The sequence below is a fragment of the Stegodyphus dumicola genome, chromosome 12 (assembly GCF_044657685.1).
Source record: "Stegodyphus dumicola isolate Sdum_Otavi_A_Nest chromosome 12, ASM4465768v1".
Taxonomy (NCBI): Eukaryota; Metazoa; Arthropoda; class Arachnida; order Araneae; family Eresidae; genus Stegodyphus; species Stegodyphus dumicola.
The window spans coordinates 34,339,375-34,354,575 of record NC_140779.1 but is presented as its reverse complement, the minus strand read 5'-3'; positions in this window follow the sequence as shown (position 1 = coordinate 34,354,575).

Below are 15,201 nucleotides of genomic sequence, written 5' to 3'. Positions count from 1 at the left end.
TTCCGTTTTATTCAGATTGGATATAAAATAATAATATTTCTGTTCTGAATATATTGTTTGACGTATGCTTAAAGGTCGGGTTATGATATGACGCATAATGTCTTTCACTTCATGGCTTATGAGAGGTGTTTATATATATATATATATATATGCGATATACCAGCTTTTGTCCAGAATAAAAGATTGGTGAAGAATCATAAATGTAATCGTAGCTTAAATTATCAGACGATAAGTTTAAAAAACAGGATCTATTTATTATTATTCAGGAGAAATAGCAGTTACAAAATCAGATATCCGGAGTAAATAAAAAGAATTACTAATAACTTTTTGTATGAAGTTTACTGCATCGTGACATTTAAGAAAAAGCCCCGGTATTCCTTTGCGAGTCCTTTTATAGCCTCTGGAAAGGCGGAGCTTCCAAGAAATGACGTCAGCCTCGTCAGCCAATCCAGTTGGCTTTAAGCATTTCCAGAACATTCTATAACTGTTCGTGTAGAAAAGGCGGGAAAAACAACTTAACTACAGGGCTGTGGATTTAATTCCACGTACTTTCGAATAAGAGAACGTCGCCATTAAAAATGAAAAGAACATACAGTTAGAATTTTAAGTGTATTCTTGACTGTGGAATTTTATTATTACATATATATATATATATATATATATATATATATGTAATAATATATATATATGTAATGATATTTTAAAATCAATTGATTAAATTAAATTCTAATAATATTGCTTAATAATGTGTAGGCGATTCTCTACCTAAATTGCATCCCTGTTCCTAAATTTTGACGAAATCCTTTCTTTAGTATAAAATATATTAACCTGTTGGCGCCCGCCAAATCGCCAAACTCATAAATCTGTCATATTACATAAAGTCCTTAAGAACACTCCTGATGAGAAGATAGCGTCACCTCGTGATTTCAATTAATATCGCTGATTGGATGAGCCTCGTGACGTACACATATGTATAAATAGGGCTTCTGGTCAAGGTACGAAATTAACGCTTGTGAGATGGATGCTAAAATAAACCTACCACTTTATATTCCAAAATTTGTCTCATTCCTGTTGCCCCGGCTGCACAAAACAAATAATGTATGAGAAATTACATTTCATATATATATATATATATGTAATAATATATATATATATGTGTGTGTGTGTGTGTGTGTGCATGTATATATATATATGTAATAATATATATATATATATATATGTGTGTGTGTGTGTGTGTGTGTGTGTGTGCATGTATATATATATCTGTATGTATATAACACCTGAGGTTTTTTCTCATTTACATTAATATATATATGTGATGATAAAATTTAGTTTTGCAGTCGGGAACATTTGAAGAATCACAAAAACCACTTGTTATTCCAAATATACCTTTATTACTTGTGACACTTTACAATGGCGGGGGGAATTTTGATGATGGCGCATTACATTTTAAACATAAGCAACAAAGCAAGAGACGTCGTTCAGTCTGCAAGCACAAGCAGAGAAAGAGTGTGGGTATATTGCAACAATATTTATAATAAAATTTTTCGTTAATCTGATTTACTAAAATTTATAGGCAATGCAGAAGTTTCAAGATGACATAATGCGGAATACGTTTTCAGTTATGACACAGTTTAGAGAAAGTTATTAATAGAGACAAAGTACCCAAATTAAAAATGAGCAATTAAGAGTTATTTTAAATTATAATTTTGATTTTCATTTTTTTATCTTACATATATATATATATATATATATATATATATATATATGTATATATATATATATGTATATATATAAATGTATGTAAACAACTCTCATCATTTACTGTAATATAAACCAATAACCCAACATTTAGCAACAATGCATTCGTTAAGAATGGTTCAATGCTTCAGTCTTTAACCATCTTATTACCAAGCCCGTTGCCTACGTAATATTAACCGATATTACACCCGCAATAGGAAGAAAAGGGGGAACATGAATACCCAAGCCTTAGTTGGAATATAAACTCTCACCCTCGAGTTAGGATAATCACTCAGTCTCCATCAATCATCGAAGCATCCACGGCGACTGACAATGTTTCCCGATCTTTGGCGAAAGATGATACTGATGCTACAATACTTTACTGATGCTATAATTAGCAACAGTTTTTTAAAACACTTGCTTTGAGATGCTGATATATTTGAGATACTGATATATTTTGACAAACTATTCGTATTGTTGATATTTCGTTGCGTTTATATTGACGAGGAGTCTGTAAGATTTTGAATATTACGTAAATTGATGAGAAAGTTGCATAAAAGCTAATTACTATGGTAAACATTATAATTCCTTCGCAATGGGGAAAGATGCACTATGCCGAATGCCGACAACAGGGTTTGAAAAAAATTTTACCTGGGGAGATGATAGATAAAGGTAGTCAGTAGCTAAGAATTAAAAGGAAATTTACGTTTAGACAGAATTTCGTTTGCTAAAGTAAATATCTCTCTCTCTTTATGATAGAGATGATGAAACAAAGGCTAATCTGAATAATTCGCCCGCTTTAGGACTGTTTATTGCTTTATTTTTCAGGAATTAGCTAGCTCAAATATTCCTTGTTATGATATATATCCACTTATTTCAGTTCAAATTAATTCAGTTTAACAGGAATTAATAAATATTAACTCTTTGCGGTTATCATTTATTTTAGGTTTAAGGCGATGTTATGACTTAGTGTAAAGGCATTTACATAATCGAAGATGCTTAGCATAAATTATCAGCAAATATTTAATTACTTTCTGACATTCCATAAATATTCTGTAATAGAACTTATTATAACTACTTGGCTTAGGTGGAAAATAGATTTTCACCATGCGAAGATCTAGTTAACGATAATGATACGTATGGAAAAAAAGGTAACTCATTTTGTTTGCTACTGTTGCACTTTGTCGAGTTTTATGAGGTAGAATATTCTAAAAGCTTCTTTTCTTTTCTATAATAGAATAAACCAAGATTAAAACATAAAATAATTCTACTTTTCTTTCGTTAAAAATAGTTAAGAATTGAAAGTGTCTAATGCTAGAAAATAAATCACAGTATGCAAAAACTGTTAGGTTTAATGATTCTATGACCTTGCTCTCAAATCTGTGAAACCTTAGCATTCATGTAATTTCTTTAGTCGCAAATAAAATTCACTGGATGAATACAAGTCACAAACATTATTGGAACATCAGAGGAAAAATGTGCTTTTAGGAGAGGATTTTGAAGCAAAATTTGCTCGGGACGCCAGGAGGAATTCAGACTTTTGCTCTGCAAAGGAAAGTTATGGTTACTGGAAAATGGTGAAGCACACGAAAAGAAGAATGCTTTCTTGGAAAGTTTTCTAAGGTAAAATGACTCGTATTCACGTTACATATGGGGAAAATTTCTCTTTCTCTGCATGTCTGGATCCCCATGAAGACAACAGACTAGTTATTACACTTAAGTTCTTATTACGAGTCTTCTGGGGGGATACAAATGTACTATCTAAGTCTACACAACGGCAAAGGCCTGGGTGGGCTCTATAGGTGACATAATTTAAGGGGACTCACACACCTTAAACCCCTCATGATCTTCGAATATGTGACTGTTGCAAGAATTGGGATATTATATTTATTTTAAAAGCAATTACTTCCAACTTTTTAGAGCTGACTACATAGTATAGCTGCTTTGGAAACTAGTAACCAGAAAGTTTGTGTTGCCACAAATATTTTTGTAATTTAATCTTCTTTGTGACAAAATATTTCGTCGTGTTTCCACTTTGCGCGCATGATATTTTAAAAATGGCTAATGGTACATACTTGAAATTTGATGGAATTCTTTATATCGGCACTATTTTCTAACTGAACCAACAATCTAATGAATATTTTAATTTTGAAAAATTTTATGGGCGAAAAATTAAAAATTTTTTTAATAAAATACATTTTATAAACTCAACTCAAATAAAAATTTAACATGAAATTTTTAGAAATTTAGGTTCACAGTAGTTTCCAAATGTTATAAAAGCTATATATTAAATATGGAATTAAATTATGAAACGGAATGTTTTAAACTGTGCGCGCAAGTTGGAAACATGACGAAAAATGTTGTCACAAATTGGATTAAATTATAAAAATATTTGTGGCAACACAAACTTTCTGATTACTGTTTCAGAAAGCAGCTATATTATGTAGTCAGCTGTAAAAGGTTGGTAGTAATTGCTTGTAAAATAAATAAGTTATCCCAATTCTTGCAACAGTCAACTATTCGAACATTTTATGGTTTTTAAGGTGTATGAGTCCCCTTAAACAAATGTTGTTGCGCTAAATGAGTATACAAGGCACTTAAAGAAAATGCACTGGAATCCTGTGTTGCTACAAATGAGCAGTACATAATAATGTTGAAATACATAAGTTACAGGACTATTTACATCAATCTCATAGAAATACATTCTGTGCCGTATATTATTAAAATTATTTACAGAATATATGCAAGTATCAAAATAATAATTTATAACGTATTTCTCCTGCCTTCTTATCGTGACTTCGTGGTGTGCTGGTCTGCACGCTGGGCGCGTATTCCAGTGGTCCGGGGTTCAATTTCCGGCCAAGGCGTTGCTCATTTGTCATCTCTGCTGCTTCCAAAAAATACCTAATGTCTCTACAAATTCACAAAAATATTTACAAAGAATTTATAAAATAATGAGTTAAATAGTGTGAAGAAAACTTTCGCGACTTGGGGAAAGCCGCCAAATCCTATCATGATCCCGATCAATTGGGATCGAACTGGGTCGGACTCCATTAATTCAGCTGCCATACTCACTCGTGTTTGTATATGCTGTAATTTGTGTCTAACCAAGATATAACAAATCATTCGCCTATCGATCAACACTAATGTATTCTTAAGACGCCACTGTATGGTCATGCACAATTACGTAAAATTCTTCAATAAACTTTCGAGGTGGCCTCATAAGGCTCCAGGGAGTTGCTGCCACCAGATAAGTGAGAGCGCGGGACATATGCCTGTTTACCTCTGTTAAATACAAGGCGTCCCCTTCCTCCGTTACCTGTCACCTGTCATACTCACTCGAAGGGAAATTTCATTTGCGATTGCTTATATAACAGTCAAAATTGTATACATAGACATAAATACTACGGATGATTTTGTATTAAAGCCTTTTGACAATTGTGGAACAATAACGTTCCATTCTGGGAACATTAAGACTCACCAAAGAAATATTTTTAGAAGACCAGTGAAACATCACCTAATTCTCGAAGACATTTTGTACTGTAAATTCACCGGGATTATCGATATAGGAGATGGGTAAAAGATAAATTGCCCTCGCCGGGAATCAAACCCTGGATCTCTCGAATACGCACCGGGTGTGCTTTCGTTACACTACGAAGACATACTGGAAGGAGGAAGAAAATACATTATGTACTCTCCCTTTTAAAAGTGCGATTGGTGATTAGGGGGACCCAATCGATAAATCCTGGTGGTGACGAATTATTGTCTATCACCTTTTAGTTCGAGAGCTACTGTAGAATCATTAGGTTTATCGATGCAGGAGACTGGAAAATGGAGCACCTCGCCGAGACTCGAACCCTGGAGCTCTCGAATGCGCGCAGAGTGTGCTACCGTTACACCACGAAAGTCTGCTGGAAGGAGGGAGAAAATATCTTTTAGTACGCATACTTGATATACATAACAAACCACTTGTTGTTTCTTTCAAGTTAGATTAAGTTTCTCGGCTTGTTATATTCTAATGCATTTTGCCAATAATGTAAAGCCATTTGTACAACGAAGGTTTTATACTAACTCTCACTGTGCAAGACCTCTATTAGTTTTTCGATATTGCAATATTTTTAAGATAGCTGATACAGTCTAGCAGTAAATGTTGCTGCAGTGAAACATCTACACATCATTTCTCATTGTCAGTTTTACAGATGAGTTCAAAGTTCACCTCTCTCTGGTTATGAATGCCATTTCATTTGTAAAGAATTAATATTTCTCATAACTTAATTCACAATTCATAACATAAGTGACAATTATTTCTCAACCTTGATTATTTTGTATTAAACGTACATTATTTTATGTTTAAAAGAGGTCCTCTGCGTTCAGTTAAAGCTTCAAAACTTGATTTAAAGGATGTGGGTTTGAGTTACTTCGTTTCAGTAATGATAAATCTATTTTGCGGTAGTTCAGCTCACGAACTGTTCAGCTTTATGTTGTTGATACAATCATATTTTCATATTTCATTCCAACACGAGATATTTTGGAATACCCTGGCAAGACAAATTGTAGATCGAGGCGCTGTCTGAAGCTTATATGAATTAGATTCGTCATTCTGAATGTTGAAGGTACAGAAGCACCGAAATTTATGACCTCTAGAATTCCCCTTGCAACTTGCAATTAGATTCGCAGATGTCAGTTTGATGCTGTCAGGAAAAGCGACATTTCGGTGTTGCCCATAGCAATGGTTGCACGTAGGTATCTTTAAACTAGAAATACTTTTATACTTTACTCTTATATGTTTGTAAATTGTACATTTTTTGCTTTAAAAATGATTGAATTATGTTGTTTTTATCTTCCGGTTAAGGGTTTTATGCCTTTAGTAAATCTTGCGCAATATTTTTAGAATTATCAACAATTTTGAAATTGTTTAATTGCCGCTAAGCCTAATTTGATGGCGGCCATTCCTCTTGTTTACGTTTGAAACAGCTGAGTAGCAGATTTGTTGCCAATCAAGAGAAAGTTAGCTTCGCAACAACAAAGATAACGCGTTCATTTATTATTTAAATCATGCTTAATCCTTTCTGGAATTTTTTCGAGGAAATAAGCGTTTAAGATTTACTTCGTAATTTTTAATACAGATATTTTGAGTTTTTATATATTTTTGCCTTGTCGCGAAGTGAAAACTGAATTAATTGAATAAGAAATACTCAATCGTCTGTGAAAAACTGTTTCTTTTTTGTTTTGTTTCCTTAATTTCTTTTATACATAGTTCTAGCTTTATTATAGTATTTGAATAGAACATGTGGCAACGATTAGATAATTCTTTAAATGATATAAATTTTGTGCATTCTGAGTTATAATATGAACGAAATATAATACTGTTAAGTAAACCTAACGCCAGAGTGTCGCTATGGTAAACAAAGTGAATTTTAAAGAATGCATTTATTCTATTGTGGTTTATGCGCTGTCGGCGAAGTAGGTTTAATTCAATCTAATAAGTTTTAATAAAATGCAAGAAAGAATGCGTATAATTTAATATTCCGTACAAGGAAGTCATGTGGTGTACATATCAGATTTTTTTAAAAATAATATTTAATATTATCAAGAATGTTGAACATAATAATCTAGCAACTCTATGCTAGAATGAAGTAAATATTTTATGTGTAGTGCTCTGCTAACAATAAGTCGTGGATTCCTCCTTCCATTAGCCTGGGACATGTAATGAAATTCCTTAGAGATATGAAGAGTTAAATGTTTTCAGAATATACGCTGAATAAAAAGGTCTCATAACTGTAAATAAATTATCTCATAAACTAAATCTACACATTATAAGAGCTTTCATTTTCAAACATACATTTCACAGTTGGTGAAAAATGTTGAAAGAAACTGAAACAAAATACTTATAGAATTGATTAGGCATTTTAGGGACGGAGAAACATAAAACAGTTAGTTGGACCCTCACCGGGTATCGTTCTTTGGGTCTTCCATTCACTAGCTGGATGTGCAAGAGTCATAAGAGAAGAAATGCTATTATTTTAACGTGCTAATGAAAAATATTTCATTTAGAATTTATACTGTAATGAAACTTTCATTCTTGTTTTATTATTATAAATATGTTTATAAATACACTGATGGAAAACGAAATCCCGACATCAAGAAATCAGTTTAGAGGAATGAAATATAAGCAAAGTATTTTTCCCCAGGTAACATATTTATTTATTTATTTCAAGGTCACTGGTTAAATATACTTTAAATGTGAAATGGGTGGTACATTAAAAACCTCATTAGTAGTCACAATGTTGAGTGCAAGTGCACAGAAGCTCATGCAGTTTGTCGTACAGGTGCCGGATGTTATTTTGTGGGATGGAATTTCATGCCTGTTGCACTTGATCGGTTAAATCAGCAATAGTCCCTGCTTTTGGTGGATGACACGGGATTTGTTGTGCAGTCATATCCCACAAGTGCTTGGTGGAAGAAACAAGCTCTGACAGGATATGTGGTGATCTGGAGACACATATCGACCATTGCTATGGTGACGAGCGTTATCATTGTTGGAAAATTGCGCTCTGGAATATTGTTGAAGAATGGGAGAACAAACGGTCACCAATCTGACGTAGACATCTGCTGCCAAGATGTGTGGTATAACGACGAGAGTGCTGCTGCTGTCAGAGAGAATTTTTTTCCTCAGACTCTCCTCCTGGTATAGGTTCAATGTGCCTATGCAGAAAACAATTTGGTTCCAGGGGCTAACCTTGTCTCCTTCTAACCAGCATACCCACTGGCTCTAAGACAGCAACAGCTATCACTTGAGAAAATACAACAGATCTCCACTCCAAGCTCCAGTGAGCTCTAGTTTGATTCCACTTCCACCCAAAGCATAGGAGGTGGTTTTTGTAGTGCTACTCCAGGGCGTTCGTTTCAGAGCTGTCCCTCAAATAATCAATTTGTGGCAATTTACTTTGTGATTCTGGTGTCAATAAAAGCTCGCGTGTCTGTTGCAGATGCGCTGCAATGTGCCACAGTCATACGACGACTATGGAGGTCTTTCCTTTGAGTCGTGGGACGAGTATCTGGACCACGGCCTTCGTGAGACATTTGAGCGACCTACAAGTACCTCAAGATCTCTCATTAAAACAGTTATGACAAAAGAGATGAACAGATGCAGAAGCGAGACGGAGAAGATATCGACTTTTACCACAGATGAACTTAGACATTAAGCCCACCGTTCTCACCTCGCCCAGTTCTTGAAAGATCATGTCCTCTTCCAGACATACCTGCATCGTTTCCAACTCAGAGAGTCGCCAGTATGTAAACATGGTGAAGAACAAGATACATATCACTTCTCGTCTCACTGCCGAAACACCAGTCCTGGCATTGCAAAATGGCCTAGACAGTTTTGATTAAGAATTCACTGCTTAACAAAGCCGTATTACGGCGAACTGAAGAAATCTCATAGCACTTTGCAAGAAGGAATAGTTCTTAACGACTTATATACATATAGAGAAACGCAAGTCAGTTGGCAGTGTAGATAACAACATGTTTGAAATGTAGTGTGTTATAGATATATGTATTTGAAATTCACTGTTGTCCTTTCGTTTATTTTATCATCGTATGATTGTACATAATGGTTTTGTATCATTTTCTTGTAACTGCTTTGCACCTGCTCTGTAAATACACCTGTTTTGTAAAAATAACCGGATTTGTTTGCCGCTGTATATTACTTTTTGAAATAATAAATACAGCCTGGGCAGTGGTAAATCTTTGCTGGGATAGCAGAATTCCGTTTGTTTTACTTCCGTCGTCGGAAGCCAACAGAGGGGCGGATTTTTCTGTGACCAGTGATGCCAATATGCATACACAGTGCGTGCTTCATCTTCGCCAAGTCTTTCTGCAATATCGTGAAACTGAAATCTACTTCTTGGTAGCCTTATTACACGGCCTGGTTTAAACTCAGTAAGCTGATGCTAATACTGTTTCCTTTGTCTTCTTAAAACCATTAATGACTGACATCTTGCTCACAATACCCAATCGAGAAGATAACTAAAACACAGAAAGTTTACATCACGTTTTAAAGCAAACTGGATTTGCATGTTTTTAGTGGCGCTACTAACTTCACACTTATTCATCTAGCGAAACGTAAATAGATATTATCCTAAAATAACCGTCAAACACGCCTCCCAAATTTCTTTTATTTAGTGCAGCTATTTCTTTTATTTAGTACAGTATTGGTAATTTAACTTTCCATCAATGTATTTAATTAAATTTTCATAAATACAGGCTGGAATTATAGCACTTTTTCGGAATTAATTAGATACAAAATTAATAAATTAATTTAATTGCAATGAACAGAATGTTTTTACAGATGATTTAGAAATATGAAACATAAAGAACCACGTATTTCTTGTTTGTAATTTTTCAAATCGTTTTCCTCGCCTATTAGTGCAAACAATACATTGATTCTGAGGTTTATTTAAACTAAGCACACTTGAGCAAAGCACTTGAGGGCTATTTGCCTGAGAGGAGGGATGCCTTCGTGGAGAAATTTCTAAGCGAAACTGGCTCGTATACACGTCACACTTGAAGAAAAAAATGAAAACGCCTATACATCTAGCACGTTGGCCGATATTCGAACTCCCAGTGTTCAGCGATTTTACCGCTCGTTCGCTAGTAGCCTTAAATAAAACATCATTGCAAATAATCATTGCGTCTTACTCTTTTATCTAAAAATCTTAAACGCAACAGTCTGTGGGTTATACTAGGAAAAGTAGTACCAGAAAATCTAGAGTTGTCCCAGAGAATTTGAATTTAAGTTTTAGAAAATTATATTACAATTTAGTTTTAATAAACGTGTTTAATACTAAAATCAAAATTCTATCGTTTATTTAAATCAAGAGCACTTGCGTAACTAGGCATTAAATTAAAAAGAAGTAATTATTTTTACTAAAGAGGTTCAGTTCCCCATTTCACGTGAGACAACTGGCATTACAAGTTCAGCCAACTTAACTGAAAACAAAGAAACACTGAAGTCTAGTTACCTTTTGAGAAGGCGATAACAATTCCAAAACCAAAAGTATCAGCAAATTATCGGGAAGTTCTGATAGTATATACTAAGAATAATGCTAGTAGAAATTGCGAGAAAATGAAAAGTTTTTTTTTTTTTTTTTTTTTTTTTCAATGGCAGATTGTGAACAGTTACAATGTAACCCAGTCCATTAATCTATACAAGGCCAGATGTGATGGTCTCTTTACTATGGAGACACCTAGTAGGTGAGCCCCCATCGCCTCCTATGAAGGGACGGAGAGTTGCATCCATGCCTTCTCCGGGATTCTAACCACCTTCGGTATCGCAGTCAGCTTCTATAACCACTATACCGACTGGGCGCCTAAAGAGGAAGGATTATTTGTTGAACTTTGAAGTTCCTAAAAATATGAGAATGATATGTGATTTTGGGCGGCGAAAAATGAAAGATTATTCGTTGAACTTTGAAGTTCCTAAAAATATGAGAATGGTATGTGATTTTGATTACAATAAAATAATTACTGTACACGGTAGCTTCTCGGCGTACCTGAAATGATTTAACATGCAAAATAATAGCTTTTATAGTTTCTATAGTGCTGAAGGCAAAGCACTAGCATTTCGTCAAAGACTGCTTAGTATTGCGACATGTTGGTGAAAAGCATGGTAACACAAGGGAATTCTATAGCCGCAGCAAAGAATTTAGATTTGCAAAGGATTTGATGAACTTTATAAATGTCAATAGAACAATAGCTTTTGTAGTGCTGAAGGCAAAGCACAACATTTCGTCAAAGACTGATTATTGCGACATGTTGGGGAAAACATGGTAACACAAAGGAATTCTATTGCTGCAGCAAAGAGTTTAGATTTGCAAAGGATTTGATGAACATTAGAAATGGCAAAAGAACAATAGTTTTTGTAGTGCTGAAGGCAAAGCATGACATTTCGTCAAAGACTGATTATTATTACGACGTTTTGAGGAAAAACATGGTAACACAAAGGAATTCTTTTGCTGCAGCAGAAAGTTTAGATTTGCAAAGGATTTGATCTACTTTATAAATGGCAATACAATAGTTTTTGTAGTGCTGAAGACAAAGCACGACATTTCGTCAAAGACTTATTTATTATTACGACATGTTGGGGAAACAACATGGTAACACAAAGAAACTCTACTGCCGCAGCAAAGAGTTTAGATTTGCAAAGGATTTGATTAACTTTATAAATGGCAATATTTGGAATTTTGATGTTTTTAATTTGTTTTAATCTGTGTTGAGTGTGCTACTTTAACCATGAGGGCGATTATTATTGGCCAGAAAGGTTCCAATACACTCGTATATTACATTACATCAAATTAGTAAGCATAATGCTCTAGTCACCAATGCCTCTAAATTTGATACACTGAATATTAAGACTTCACCGAGGAAAAAATAGGCAATTTTTTTCCTTCAGTTTTAAACTTATTTTTTATCTAACCAGTTATTTTATTTAGCTTTATATCGTTCTCCCTTTCCATGTTCCTTCCAGAATGCTAATTTTTAGTTCCCGTCTATTCAGTAGAAGGAGTATTTAAAGGAAAGTTTTGGTTTATCAGAGCGTGTTCCGCATGCTGAAACCCACGTTGCTAGTTGAAATTTTATTATAGCTATATGTCTGCAACGTTGACTTATTCTTCCCGATAGTGCTTGTCACGCCGGTATAGGTTTGAGGCAACTTTTGCGTCTGTTTATTGTAACTTTATCTAACTTACAACTTAATTTAGTTTTAATTTGAGTTCATTACATTTGAGTTACGCTATAAATGCTGGCTAGTTTTTGTAAGCACCAGGATTGCCTTCTGATAAATTATTGAGTTCCTAATAAAAGGCTCTTATACATCCTTTTTACGTTTCTCTGTTTCCTTACTGTGACTGTTGCAAGAATTGGGATAACTTATTTATTTCAAAAGCAATTACTACCAACTTTTTACAGCCAACTACATAACATAGCTGCTTTCTGAAATAGTCATCAGAATGTTTGTGTTGCCACGAATATTTTTATAATTTAATCCTCTTTGTGACAACATTTTTCGTCATGTTTCCAACTTGCGCGCACAGTTTAAAACATTCTGTTTCATAATTTAATTCCATATTTAATATATAGCTTTTATAACATTTGGAACCTATTGTGAACCTAAAATTCTAAAAATTTCATGTTAAATTTTTATTTTTATTTTGAGTTGAGTTTATAAAATGTATTTTATTAAAAAAATTTGTGATGTTTTTGTCCATAAAATTTTTCAATATTAAAATAGATTGGCAACAAATCCACTATCTTGCTGTTCCAAATGTAAACACGCAATGGCCGCCATCAAAAAAATTATTATGCTTAGCGGAACTTAAACAACTTTAAAATTGTTGATAATTCTAAAAATATTGCATACAGATTTACTAAAGGCATAAAAACGTTAACCGGAAGATAAGAACAACATAATTCAATCATTTTTAAAGCAAAATAGTACAATTTACAAACATATAAGAGTAAAGAAACTGAGACCACTGAGCCGAGTAACAGAGTGGAGATATATATATATACTTTTGGCGCAGCCGATTGCAATCAAAATACGAGGTGTACATCTATCTTCATGTTATAGTTGTCCTATATACAAAGTTTCAACGTTCTGAGGCTACTCGTTTTTGAGTTATGCGAGATACATACGTACGTACGTAGTACGCACAGACGCCACGAAAAATTCTCTTTAGAATTCATTTTAAATTAGTATTACAATTTTTTTGGGGGAAAAGAGTCTTTTATTCTATCCTTAGGAACAGATGTCAAGCAAAAACACTGTTAAATTGCATTCGATAGTGATGAAAATGGATATTTGCGTTGAAATATGATGCCTGAAACTTTTCGCGATCACAATACTTTCTTTTTACTTCGTACAAGGAAGTAAAAATCTGACAGCTTTCAAATTTTTGTTCTTTATAATTTCTTCTTGCGTTCCCAAATCATTATGCAAAAATTCGCTTAAAATTGTTAACTGCGATATTTTCTCCTTTGCATCTTTTTTTTTTTTTTTTTTTTTTTTTTTTATTAAAACCAAAAGTGAGCTATATAATGAAGTAATGAAAACTTAGTAAGCACCAAAATCAAATTTAATTCAGGAATTTTATATATCTGCTAATGAATTTTATAATTTTAAGAAAAAAACTGTTTGTTAACCTTAAATCACATTTAACATTAACTAAGAAATATACGTTTTAAAGATTTTTACTTCGGTAATTTAAATAGAACTTTATTAAAATTCAAGACTGACATGGATATCAGAACTTATATAAGAGATTGTTTCTGTTATTAATATGCTTCAGAAACAAAAAACTGTAGATAGACAAAATTGTTTTGCTATTTCAATAACGCTAAAGACTAATGCTATGGAAAAAAATCAATTTTAATTCTATAGAATGAAACGTTAAGGTAATCCAATAAACTTTATGTTTCATTCAATAAAAAGTATTAATCCTTTTAGATGATATATAAAAAGAAATAGAGGTTAATGCTGTTAAGAATTAATCCTTTCGAAGGATATATAAAAGAAACAGGGTGATAATGCTGTTAGCAATATATTTAGAGCAAGCCATAGTTGGTTTCATCGATTTTACTTTCTTGTAAATCAATATAATATTAAAATAACTACTGAAGCGCCTAAAGGACTTCGAAAAACACTTATGGATATCACAAAAGCTTTGTTTTGTCAGCCAAGCAAGTAGAAGTTAAAGCAAAAGATGATAGATTATTTTGTAAACCTTTTGTATCAGAAAGCACATACATTTCAAAAGATAAAAGAAACCAGCTGTAGAAGCAAAATGTATAAGTTCTGCTACATACACCTGAAACGAAATGCAATTAAACATTACAGTATAAATGCTTCAGAGCATTCTTTCCAAACAACAACCAATTCGTAAATAAATCTTTTGTTGCCAAACCAGGAAACAAAAGTATTTGATATGACGTTATGATTTAAATTTAATGTAATCTAACGGTTTTCCTTAATATCAATAAAAGAATTAACGTTGCAATAACATGTGTTAATTTCGTAACCTGAAGCAAAACAGTTGTCAACAGCAGCTAGTTATTTAAAACGCTGACACTAACGAAAAATGTTCGACGTAAAATGACGTCACATGCAATCGTGTGCTTTGTTCAATGTCAGAATATGATCTTATATAACCTATCTATCTATCTATCTCTATATATATATATATGATGTATCAGCTTTAGTCGTAGAGTCGTAGCTTAAATAATCAGACGATAAGTTTAAAAAACAGGATCCATTTATTATTATTCAGGAGAAATAGCAGTTACAAAATTCATATCTGGAGTAAATAAAAAAATTACTAATAACTTCTTGTATGAAGTTTATTGCATCGTGACATTTAAGAAAAAGCCCTGATATTCCTTTTGCGAGTATTTTTATAGCCT